This window comes from Gracilinanus agilis, chromosome 3 (genome assembly GCF_016433145.1).
Source record: "Gracilinanus agilis isolate LMUSP501 chromosome 3, AgileGrace, whole genome shotgun sequence".
NCBI classification, from domain to species: domain Eukaryota; kingdom Metazoa; phylum Chordata; class Mammalia; order Didelphimorphia; family Didelphidae; genus Gracilinanus; species Gracilinanus agilis.
In genome coordinates, this window is record NC_058132.1 from 289968094 (window position 1) to 289981135 (window position 13042).

Below are 13042 nucleotides of genomic sequence, written 5' to 3' on the forward strand. Positions count from 1 at the left end.
ATCACAACTGTAATAAATTACAAGGAGTGAAAAGAAGATGCTACTTGCCAGTGGCAAAGACAATTCATTTAAAAGAAAGATTAACTCATTTGAATGTTTTCCCAAGACTTAAAACATCTTTGTATATATCTTTCTTCAAAATTTCAAAGATCTGATATGACTTCTTTAATAGTAGTACTTTCAAAGCACTAGCTCAATTAAGAGTAGTTTTAGGCCAAAATTATTTTTAATGTGATGTTTTACTAGCTATTAGAGATATTTCTTTCCATCAAGAAAAGAAAAAAAAAGGAAGAAAACTTCAGATATTATGTAGAAAGAACCAACAGTTCTTATTTGTGTTTTAAATGATTATTTAACTAAAAAACTGGTAGGACAGATTATTTTAAAATCTTTCTCTTGTCAGACTAATATTCTACCCAGGTAAATATATATTGAATAGAAATGAGTGCAATAAATCATGATAAATGTCATTTGAAGTAACTATATCATCAACTTAATATGGATATTATTTTTACAAAACAGACTAAAAATAAACTTCATGGAACTCTCAATGAAGATATTTGTGGATCTAGTGAAAATAAATACCAAACTATATTGGATTTAGGAAGTTTAGACAAAGTTTTTCATGTCGTTTTAGTGTTTGGCACATATGATCATATTCACTGCCAATCATTTTTCATTTCTTCTCTTTATGGCCTGTCTCACTAACTAGAACATAAGCTGACAATGACAAACCTTTAGATTTTACTTCATCAACACAGCTAGGCAGCACAGAGTGCTAGACTCCAAGCCTAGAAGATCATAGTTCAAACCCTGCCTTAGACAATAAATAGTTTTATGAGGCTGAGCAAGTCAGTTTTTGTCATTCTTTCAGCCTCAGTTTACTCAAATGTAAAATGGAGATAATAATAGCACCTAACTCCCCTGATTGTTGTGAGGGTCAAATGAGACAATACATGTAAAGTCTTTTGTGAGCCTTAAAGCACCATATAATTGCTAGCTATTATTTTTATTTTTATTATCTGTTACTTTATCTGGCACCAAGTTCAGAGTTGTGCCTTAAGGAGAGCGTCTATTAATATTTGTAAGCTAATTAAATTAATATATTCAGAGCAGAAAGAAGGGATAGCAAGGAAACCTGAAAAAAGTCCAAAAAAGTGAAAAAAGGAGAGAAGTGGAAGAAGTTTATTTCATATCAATCCATTGAACTAAGACATGTGTGCTCCCTCTCTCTCCCCAAATATGTGTATATGTTTTAACATATCTATATATGTATAAATATATATATATATATATATACACACACACATATGTATGTGTCTGAGTGTGTGTGTGTGTGTGTGTGTGTGTGTGTGTGTGTATAGGCAACAAAGTAGTACAGTAGACAAGATGCTGGGTCTGGAGTCTGGAAAAATCATCTTCCTTAATAAAAATCAAGTATTAGAAATTTACTAGCTATGTGATCCTGGATCGGTAACCCAAATTGTCTCAGTTTCCTCATCTGTAAAAAGAGCTAGAGAAAGAAATGACAAACTGCTCCATTATCTCTGCCAAGAAAATCCAAAATGAGTTTATAGAGTCCAATGCAATTGAAAAATAATGAAACAATAATAAATAGATACATAGATAGACAATCTTGTTTATACATATTTGTTTTTTATGTTGTCTCCTGTGTTAAAATGCAAACTCCTAAAGAGGAAAGACTTTTTTGCCTTTGTTTGTATCAAAGATACTTGCCCAATGTGTCACATAATATAAATAAATGCTTATTGAGTAGACTGAGTAGGCTGGCTTTTCACAGATGTTTGGAGTAGCATCATTCATCTTTGAAAGATTTTATATTAGCTGTGTGACCCTGGACAAGTCACTTAACTTCCATTGCCTAGCCATTACTATTCTTCTGCCTTAGAAACAATACATAGTATTGATTCTAAGAATTTTAGATAAGGTTAACATTTTTTTTTAAATATATATTCTAATTATGGAGGAAGATCAGATTTTTAGAGTTTTGGAAACTGGTCTGGGAACATGATTTGCTTGATGATGTGGCACCTAGATGTTAGTAATCGTAATCTATCACCAAGAATGTTGCATATAAAAACAGCCAGGAATGTTAGTATAGGAATGTTAAGTGGGAGGAACTCCATGTAACTGTTTGGGCCTGAGCAATGGATAGCTACTGGAGATAGATGTAAAAAAAGCCCTCTATTTAATAAATATTGGAAAAGATTTGAGGAAAGGTAAAGAAAGGTAATGAAGGTTGAGGATTAGGATTGATTCCCTAGTCTTAAAGGAGATCTAAGCTTTTACCCATTCCCTTCTAGTTTGCAAGAACTTGCTTCTTACTCCAGTTACCCAGAGCCTTCTTATCACTCCTTAATCTATACTAATTCCCAGATCTATTTTATATACATTATGCTAAATTATAATCCTCTTAATTATAATAAGGTTACTGTCTCTGTTAATTTCTCTTAGCTTTGAATCAGTTTCCCTGCCAACTTCCAACACTTCCAGGGCCTAGCTAGGCTACACAGGCCTCAAAAGTGGCTGCCGCCGTCTACAGCCACACAGAGGGAAAACAGTCTCTTATCAATTTGATTATTTACTCTCTCTGCCAACTGCCAGCCCTTCTGGCCTAGGTAGGCTTTTTGGCCTAAGCAGGATTCAAAATGGCTTGGCCCTCTCAGCTGCCACACAGAGGAAAAACTGCCTCTCTCTTTCTCTTTTCTGTTGATTCCCCCCACAAACTTATTCCAGAAACTCTAACCTGTTTTTCTCCTTCACCTGCAACTGGGTTTTTCAGTGTTCAAGGGAATAAAAACACCAACCTTCTCCTAAGGAAAAAAAAACAAACAAAAAAAAACAAAACAAAATAAAAACCTCTTGGAGACCCCTTGCTGTGCAGGTCAGCAGTTGGAGAACCAACTGACTCAGGCTACCCAGAACTCCAACAGGCACCCTTCCCAAGATTCTGTCTGGTCTTACAGAAACCATACCCATAATTCTTTACCCCGTCCTTAGCTGTTAAGATCCCAATGACTCCAAATGGTCCTTATTAGCCCTATGGCTTAATTAATCCTAATAATGTCATCCCACTTATATATTTTGTGGCAATGTTATAGTAATGATACCATCATTCCTTGGCTTTTATGTTGGCAATGTTGACTTCAAATTCATATCCATTCCAGCCATCCCACCACCTACTCGGGTTAGGTAGCCATTAGCTTACAGCCACTGCTCTTTCTTTCCTCACTAGCTATCAGCAACAGATATAGACTGGCATATTCTAAGACTCCACCATCTATGACTCTAGTTTGTTGTGAAATTAATCCATTGATATTTGGAAGTCTCATCCTGGTGTCCAGCCCAGTTAATTAGTGATTAAGTGAAGACAAACTACTCCATTTAACCTACTATATCTATTAGTTGGTCCCAGGCCAGGCAACCTTTGCCTCTTGCCATCTAGATCTTGTTCTGGGCATAGTAATCTAATCAATAAGAGCATTCCTTCTGGAAATGTCATGTTATTTGGAGGTTCTTCTATCTCCCCAGATAAAATTCCCTCTCCTTGTCACTAATTTTTCTACCTATGTTTCTTTCCCATTAGAATGTTAGCTTCTGGAGGACAGAGACTATCTATTTTGTTATATTTGTTTGTTCAGCTCTTAGAATGATACATAGCACATTGTTAAGGCTTAATAAATGCTTTCTAAAGTTAGTTTATACAGAAAGAGTACTTTTTCAAACTTTTACTTATAAGGTTTAATGTGGGCCTACAACATGGACCTGAAAACCTTCCAGAATATTTCTGAGGTAATTCCTCTTCCTTTTTCACATCTGACTACAGAGGGTGCATTGGCTTTATTATGAGGTCTTTACCTTCCCACAATGATTTTTCTTGACCTTGTGCTTTTAGCATAATACTTTTTTCCAAAATGGCTGCCTCATGAATTCATAATCAGTGACCATAATATAAGATCTGCATAGCCAGATGGTGAATTTTCTGTGACATAGCCACCAGGGCTAGCAATGGCTCCAGAGACTTGAGATCTCTTTTAGGGGAAGTGTAATGTTTTGTGCAACTGAGAAATTGTTCAAATGATGTTGCTTTGTCTGTGGAGAATTCCCTGCAGTCCCTCTGGAGTTGGCACTGTGTTACACAGCCCAATTCGTAATTGCCGGCCATTCAATCAGAACACATGGCTTGACAGGTTGTTTAAAGCTTCCCTTCGTCTCTGAGCTGCAGACTGATCTCACTAAGTCCTTCTGAGAGGCAGAGCCTTTTATCAGTCTTCTCATGTCAGCACTGTGCCTCAAAAAACACCACTGAGATTAAAGACTAATTCAAAAAAATCCCCATTTGGGGCCTTCTCATGTCTGTGCACTGCTTCCCTTGGCTTCCTGTGGATACCAAGTACTTTGTACTGTTACTTAGAATCACAGAAGTTACACATGGCCAGACTTATTGGGTCATCTGGTCTTCCCCCCAGGGCCCACTGTATTTGTGAGCGATGTCCTTCATTATCAGAAAGGACAATGCTGACAGTGGGAACACCGGCAAGCAAGACTTGCAAGTAGAACAGGATGGCTGGCATTACACCACTGTCATTTGCTCACCCATTCCTTTGGGCTCCAGCAGCCCACAAAGTAAAATACTTCCTTCTTCAGAATTCCCAGACACTAAAGAGTTTGCGTGCCAAACAAAAAGTATATGAAGTATAATGAATTTGCATCTCAAATTAGAACTAGTATATGACACTGCACCAAAGTCAATAAAAAAATAACCTGGAATATTTATGACTAATAGCATAACTAATAGAATGTATTTTAAGTATTCATCAAATAATGGCATTTTACCATAGTTTTGAATCTTTTCTATACCTCTACCTCTTTCCAAGCCTTCCAGTATCATGAAAACCTAGGAAGGGATCCTAAAATCAGTCTTTGGCAGATTCATCTCAAAGCATTTGATTTAAGGAAAGATTTAGGAAACAACCAAAGGAATTCCAATAATATTCATGTTGACAGAGATAGGAGTGAACAAATGGAGGTGGTAAGGATTGATGAAAGACGTGAAAAAAAAGAAGAGAAATATATTAGTTCTAAGACTAGCCATTGTCTAACTTAAAAAAAAAAAGAATTTATTACAGTGTCATGAATTTGGAATCAGTAAGGGCTAACTTAAAATCCTGCCTTATACACTTAATGTGACCTTAGGAGAGAACTTAATATCTCTCATCCTCAGTTTCCTCACTTGTAAAATGAAGGTGTTGAATTCAGTGACCTCTAAGGTCCTTTCAACTTCTTTATCTATGATTCTCAGACTATTTGCTTCTTGTAGGTGTTACTGCACAACCATTCTGACTGTCATTTGTGAGCATGCAGGATATTATATGAGGATTTTTCGGATCGGTTCTTTATCTCTGAGGATATAATCTATTTTGGAATATTCTATAGGATGTCATTTTTTTGATCTTTCATTTTTTTGAAAATTAATAAACTACTAGTTCTTCTAGCAAATATACATAGACAAGTAATATAATTTCCTGTATGATCAGTGAGGACAATTCTATTTCATTCTTTCTTTCTTTTTTTTTTTTAAACCCTTGTACTTCGGTGCATTGTCTCATAGGTGGAAGAGTGGTAAGAGTGGACAATGGGGGTCAAGTGACCCACCCAGGGTCACACAGCTGGGAAGTGTCTGAGGTCGGGTTTGAACCCAGGACCTCCTGTCTCTAGGCCCGACTCTCACTCCACTGAGCTACCCAGCTGCCCCCTAATTCTATTTCATTCTGCATTGTATTCTTTTTTTTAATTGATTAAGAAAATTTTTCCAGTGTTGCATGATTCATGTTCTTTCCCTACCCCTCCCCAACCCCTTCCCATAGCCAGCATGCAATTCCACTGGGTTTTACATGTGTCATTGATCAAGATGCATGCAGTTCCTCTCCCAGAGGCTATACGGGCAGATTACTTTCTACTTGGAATGATTTCCCTTCATATTTTTTGTTTTTTTCTTTTTTTACCAAATGAAATTCTCCCTATTTAATTTAACTCCATTTCTCTCAATTTTAGACTTTAAATTTTTGTTTTTTTTAAGAGCACTTTTTACCCTTTGTAGCAGTGATGATGATATTGTAATAGTTATTTGCGTACCTTCTCCAATCCTACTAGATTGTAGACTTCTCTTTCTCCTCCTTCTCCTTCTCCTCCTTCACCTTCTCCTTCTCCTTTTCTTCCTCCTCTTTGTCCTCCTCCTCCTCCTTCTCTTACTTCTCCTCCTCCTCCTCCTTTACCTCCTTCTTTTGATATAGAATTCTTGCTGGTATTGCTGGTATTTACTGTGACAGGGGTAAACCACTTTGAACCTCAATTTACTCATTTCAGACATTAGAATTATTTTACCTCTATCTCATAGGGTATTATGAGGACAAAATAAGGCAAAGTAGATAAAGGAATTTACAAACTTTAAACCACTATATAAAAAGGCTATCGTGGATAAATATTTGGCATGGGAGCCAGAAAAATTGAGGTCAAGTCCTACCTCTGGCACAGCAGTCTGTGTGATACTGAGCATTTTATTTAATTTCTCAGTGTTCTAGACATGCTTCTAATACTATAAGCTGCAGATAAGTTGCCCACTTGCATTATAGAAGGTTTCTCATTTAGCAGGACCCTGTTTGAGTAAAGTTGCAGCTCTAGTACCCTGTCCCTAATGTAATATTATTTATTGTTATATCACTTACAGTGTCTTAAACACAACAAAACCCAGAGGTCCTAGATAAGTGTAGTGGACATTAGTATGGTGTGGGGAGAAATTAAAAAAAACTTGTACATAAAAAATATATATACACACACACAAAATCTGGCTTAAAAAAAGAGATAAAAGGACATACCGTGAACCATCTGTGTACCATTCTGGGATAGGAAAAAAAATCTCTAGGACTTGTTGAGAGTTCAGTAACACGGACTCTGACTATAGAACTAGAGGAAAGGAGTTGTCTCTTTAATTTTAACACTCTCACAAGATAGTCTAACTCTTGATTACCAGAACATAGGATTTGAAGGAGTTCCTCCATTTTTTCTGCTTTCCCATCTTCCAATTTTGGTAGATATGGAAGTCCTGATTAATTCTCTCCTTCTGGCCTTGTTCAGGAATGCCTTTTCTGTCAAAACTTTCTTGTTCTGAAGTTTCTTTCCATTTCTTTATTCTCAGTGAGTCTAAGGGACCATGATAGATGCCTGGGATTCCTAAGATTGTACTTCCAAGAAAGAAAACATGCCACAAATTGTATAGAATAATGTATCTTGTCAAAAGAACTCTCAAGAAAAAAATTGAAATTTTATTTATAACATAGGTTCCATGTAGTTCATCACTCCCAGGAATAAATAGATTAGAATCAGTACATTTCCTCAAATTGAAATCTTTTGATAACACCATTCCTGAACAAAATTCAGCATTATGTTTATTCACAGCATAAATGCTAAGCACAATGCTACAGGAAGACTATTGATATTTCTTTTTTTTAAAACCTTTAACTTCCATCTTAGAATCAACACTGTGTATTGGTTCCAAGGCAGAAAAGTGGTAAGGCTTAGGCAATGGGGGTTAAGAGACTTGCTTAGGATCACACAGCTGGGAAGATTTGAACCCAAGACTTTCCAATTCTAGGCCTGACTCTTAATCTACTGAGCCACTGTAAAGGGCCAGAAATGTGTAAGAGATAAAAATAAAAGGTAGGACTAAATTTATCAGAAAGTATGGTTGCCAGGAATTAAGTACAGAATTTCAAATGAAAGACTCAAGTCAGAATTATTTTTATGGTAGTTTATTTACAAATAGGAAGAGAGACTAAAAGTAAGAAAATCAGAGAGAGGATAGGGCAAGATATCTAGCCTAACACACTAAGTATTTTGCTCAGGCTCCTGGTTCAACCCAAGCAGAGCTAATTAGTCTTCAGCCAGAGGGGCCTCAGCCTTGAGCTGAGGGCCCAAGCAAGGGCTTCAGTCATGAAGCCTCTCTCAAGAAGACAGGTCTCTCCTGAGGATAGTCCCTTCAGAAAATCCAGGAAAAGGAATCAATCTTTTTCACTCATCCACATGGTGGTTCTAAGGAGAAATGGAAAGCAGTCCAAGGTCCTCAGCCAGAATTCCTCCAAGGTCCAGTTTAGGGCAAAAGACCTTGAGCTTGGAACTCCAAAGAAGTGCTCACAGTAACTCCTTTTTAAAGATGTTTCTTTTGCATCACTTCCTGTCCTTTCCTTTCACTTGAAGTGTATCAGTTACAGCTTAAACTTTACTTAGGAGAGCCCAGGTGGCAGTCAGTTGATTCTGACTCATCAACCATTTTCACACATGTGGGTTACAGACCTCCCCCACTTATGATAAGTGGAGTGTGTACACTTTTGGTGATTAAATTTAAAAATGGGCAGAGGGAGAGTTAATCCCATCTTCACAACACACATCTTCCCCAACTATAGATATTTTAATGAGAAAACAATCATAAAATTCTAGTGGTGGAATGAACCTTAGAGAATGATTATTTAGTTAATCCATCTATTAAGTAGGGACTGTTTCCTGATACCAAAGTCAGTCTCTAGAGCACATCCCATCCTTCCTGTATATAGACAACTATGGTGCTTGATTCCAGCAATGTCCCTTACTTCCCTTTTAGAAATGTGAAAACTCACATTTTCAACCTTTCTGAACAAGCACTGTCTCCTTAATGCAGTCATAATGAGTCTACTACCCATAGCAAGAAAACTCATCCCTAGCCAATGAATAGATACTTTAGGAAAAATCCTACCCATTCAACCCCTTTCAACATACCCATGTGGTCTAGTACCTTCTGGCAACTGATAGTCTTAGAAGATTGCCATGGCTGCTAGTTTACTAAACCATATATACTTTTTCAATATAATCTACTCATTATAAGCAAGTTTTGTTGAAATGTGACTTCTTAGCCTAAAGTCAAGGGTTTTGCTTTTTGCTAATTTATCAGAAAGAGTCATATTGTTATTTTTTAAAATCCTTTCAAGAGCCACTGAAATTCTTCATTTGGAAGAAAATGAGCAAGAAAATTATGTTTGTCTTAAATTTTCAGCTATGATTTTTAAGTTTTATATAAAAATTTATATCAGTTTTGTATCAAAATCATTTGTTTTCATAATAGTGATGGCTTTTTTTAAACACTAGTCTAATATCTCAAGGTACAATATACAAAGAGCAAAGCTCATAATTAACACATTAGATGTGAAGCTATACTTCAAATTATTTTGATAGTCTGGCTGACATTATTATGCAGTATTAAATCATTATTTTAAATATTAAATATTGACTTATGAAGAGCTCATAAGAGAAATAGAAGACTGACACTTTTCGTTTTATTCATTTGTATTTCCATTATTATATCATCTTCAATCCCTTTTACTTTGTAGGAATTTTTTAAAGCTATTCATTCATTTGGCCATTCTGTGAGAGTCCATTTGATGAAAAGAAGATAATGTAAACTCAAAATCCATTTACAAACTTAAAATGCAATATACCACATTATGTTGAAAACGAATGAATGACTTTCATTTTATGGAACTTTCATTCTTTTCTTAAGATTCTTCATTTACCATATAGTATACATGAGAAATATATATATGGACCAAGTGAGGGTACCAGTGTTGATCCACATAGTAAATATTATTATATCAACTTATCTTTTATAGACAAGTGGAAATTAATATAGCAGAAGTTCTACCATTCTTCTTATATACTAGTATATCATTGCAAGATTCCTCAGGGTTATATGCACTACAATTTTGAGACTACTATTCTATTTTTAAATGAAGTTTTTCTTGGATGTAGTTATACAGCTATAGATTTTTTTGTGTGTGAATTTACATTATCCAAACTGTGATTTGAAGTTGGGTAGACATCTAATGGGACTGATTCATCCATATGTATATTTGTGCATACCTATATCTGTGTATTTAGATTTATTAGACACAAGATCTGGATGATCTACTGGGCCCAGAATTGAAGATGTGAAAGAGAACTAACTAGAAAATTGTTCTGTACTTTTGATGAATTCAAACATCTCTCAGAAACAAAAGACTAACTTTTAATTGCCAGTATTCTTCCAATAATGCATAATGCCTCTGAATCATGGCATGCCACATTCTCTGAAAAATTAAAGTGATAGAGCATGGGTGCATCAGCTAGCTGACTCATTAGATAAAGAGTCAGACCCAGAGATGAGAGGGCCTGGGTTCAAATCTGACCTCAGACATATCCTAGCTCTGTGACCCTTGACAAGCCACTTAATCTCCATTTGCCTACTGCTTTAGAATCAATACACAATATTGATTGTAAGGTGTCAGATAAGGGTTTGAAAAATATTAAATGAAAGGTCACAAAAATCACTGGATTGGAACTTGGATGATGTGAATAAATTGCAACATATTTCTAGGGAGTAATCATAGTTGAGAAGTAGCATCAAGCAACTTGTGTTCATATCAAATAGGCGAGGGAATCTTGAAACATACCGCATCTTCTATTGATAGGCAGATAATGTTCAGGAAGGAACCCCATTCCACAATGTGTGGACTTCTATTAAGTTTATGAGAGTACACTGACAACATTTTTTTTTTTTTAAAAAACCCTTACCTTCCGTCTTGGAGTCAATACTATGTATTGGCTTCAAGGCAGAAGAGTGGTAAGGGTAGGCAATGGGGGTCAAGTGACTTGCCCAGGGTCACACAGCTAGGAAGTGTCTGAGGCCAGATTTGAACCTAGGACCTCCCGTCTCTAGGCCTGGTTCTCAATCCACTGAGCTACCCAGCTGCCCCCCACTGACAACATTTTATAGGATGAAAAGATATAGATTGGTTTCAAGCTTTACCTGTGGAGCAAGTATCCACTTCACTTAGGTCAGAGGTCTAGCTAAAATCACACATATAATGTAAATAATTTAATGAATGAAAAGGAATGTGAAGACATTTACACAATACTTATTAAAATCAGTTTTGTCCCTTTCCAGTCCTTATTAGACATAATGAAAAGAAAAGTGGCAGCATTGTATAGCAAATAGAGCACCAGATCTGGAGTCAGAAAAACACTGTTTTGAATTTCACCTTGTACCTTTATTCCCCAATAAAATTAAAGTCACTTAACTTATGTAGTTCCCAGTTTCCTCATTTGTATAATTTAAGGTGTTGAACTGTAAAATGTTGATGTCTCCATTAATTCTATTCCTATGATACTATGAATTGATGTACCCCAGTTTATTTCATATCCTTTTTAATATTCTTGATCAGAGGAATCATTTTACTGAGTTACATTGAGGACAGATATACCTTCATACAACCAACTGTCTTGGATCTGTCCCCAATTTCCATATTTCCTCCTTTGAGCCTCAGAATCCAAAAGTGTATTTGAAATTTAGAAGTTCAGTGTCTAAATGAAACCTTATACTTCTGCAGAGAACTATAAAACCTCAGGCCTAATTCATTGCTAAAATAAACACAACTGAGTTTTTTAAGCAGTGAAAAATTTATATTTAAAAAATGTATATTTTTTTACTTTTTAAACACTATTACTATATATTTCCTTTTTAGAATAAAAGTAATCTCCATTAGGAACCTGATTTTAATCTCGAACCTACAAAACAAGAGAGGACAACCAAAAAAAAAAAATCATTCTCTTTTGGCACATGAAAGTAAGGTACCTCGTGAACAATCAAGGAATTTTGTAGTAGAAAACAAAGGAACCCATCTCCTAGCATAAGTGATGATTAATCAACCCCAATTATCAAGAGATATTGCCTACTTTTTGTGAATTTTTAATGTGAAGTTAGAAGGGCAAAATCATGGCTAGGTTGCTCATCCTGTCATTTCTTTCTTTGCTGTGGAATATGAAATCCCAGGAGAATTTGTCACAATCTACCTAACTATATATATAAAACTTGTTGCCCATATCTGTCTATGAATTTTAATGGCTTATTTTAGGTGTTCTTAACTTGTTCCCAAAACATAATTACACTAACATAGGAAAAATGTGTCATCCCCATATTCTCCAACTTGAATAGAAGTTAGACTACCAAGATTCTAGGAAAATCATTAGATATATTCGTGAATGACAAAAGTACATAAGGGATCAAAAAAGATACAGTCAGTAGAATCGGGACATGATAATCAGCAATTATATCATAGTAGACATTTACCAAAAATATCCTTTCCGGATACCACCAGAAATAGAATGCTGGGTTAGGTTCACCAGAGCTCATGTAGCTTGGTAACCTTTTGATGTAAAATTTACAAACACACTTCTACTTTCTCTCTTCAGTGTTCCCTTTCCAACCTCCCATCCCTGACGACATCTCATCTTTTAACATCAAATTCAAATTTCACGAGCAGAGTTAATGCAGTAGTTTACCATCAATGAGAACCTATTCTACTCAACAAAACCTTATAAATCACTGGAGAGCATGACTATTGTTCTTTAGGGGAAGGAGAGGTGTTCAGTCAGAGTGACTCTTCTTATTCTATATTTCACTTACGCCAGGGAGTGTAAGAACATTGCTCATTATGGCTTTTGAATGTCAGTCTTTCATAATTAAATCTACCTTTTAAGTAACAACATAATGTATATTTATAACGCCTTTCACCCAACGAACTCAAAGCACTTAACGAGAAACTCAGCAGCTTTGGTGACTTTCTACTTTGTAGTTCTGTAATAACTTTCCTTAGAAAAAGTTCAAATTCTATTTTAAGATTATGTGATAGTTCCCCTTAGAGCACTAGTGGAAAAGATTTTCAAAAACCCTTTCCCAAACTGCAGCTTCAAGCTGCCTATGAGCCCCGCCCCACTCCCATCCCCAACCAATGAACCCAGACAGCAGAGGGAGGAAGTGCTCTCCCTTTGGGCGGATAGATAAAGGGGCGGGGCATGCAAAAAAACAACCTCTGGCTCTGGGAATAGGGAAAATGGAGCAGCCCCGCCCCGCCCCACCCTTCTGACCCCACCCCCCCTCCCTTACGCCCCCCACCCCCCA

At 36.2% G+C, this 13042-nt stretch overlaps 1 pseudogene; it reads left to right on the top strand.

Moving 5' to 3' along the window:
- The first annotated feature begins 4511 nt into the window (after positions 1-4511).
- The window catches only part of LOC123239134, a 138463-nt pseudogene continuing 129932 nt past the window's right edge, over positions 4512-13042 (top strand).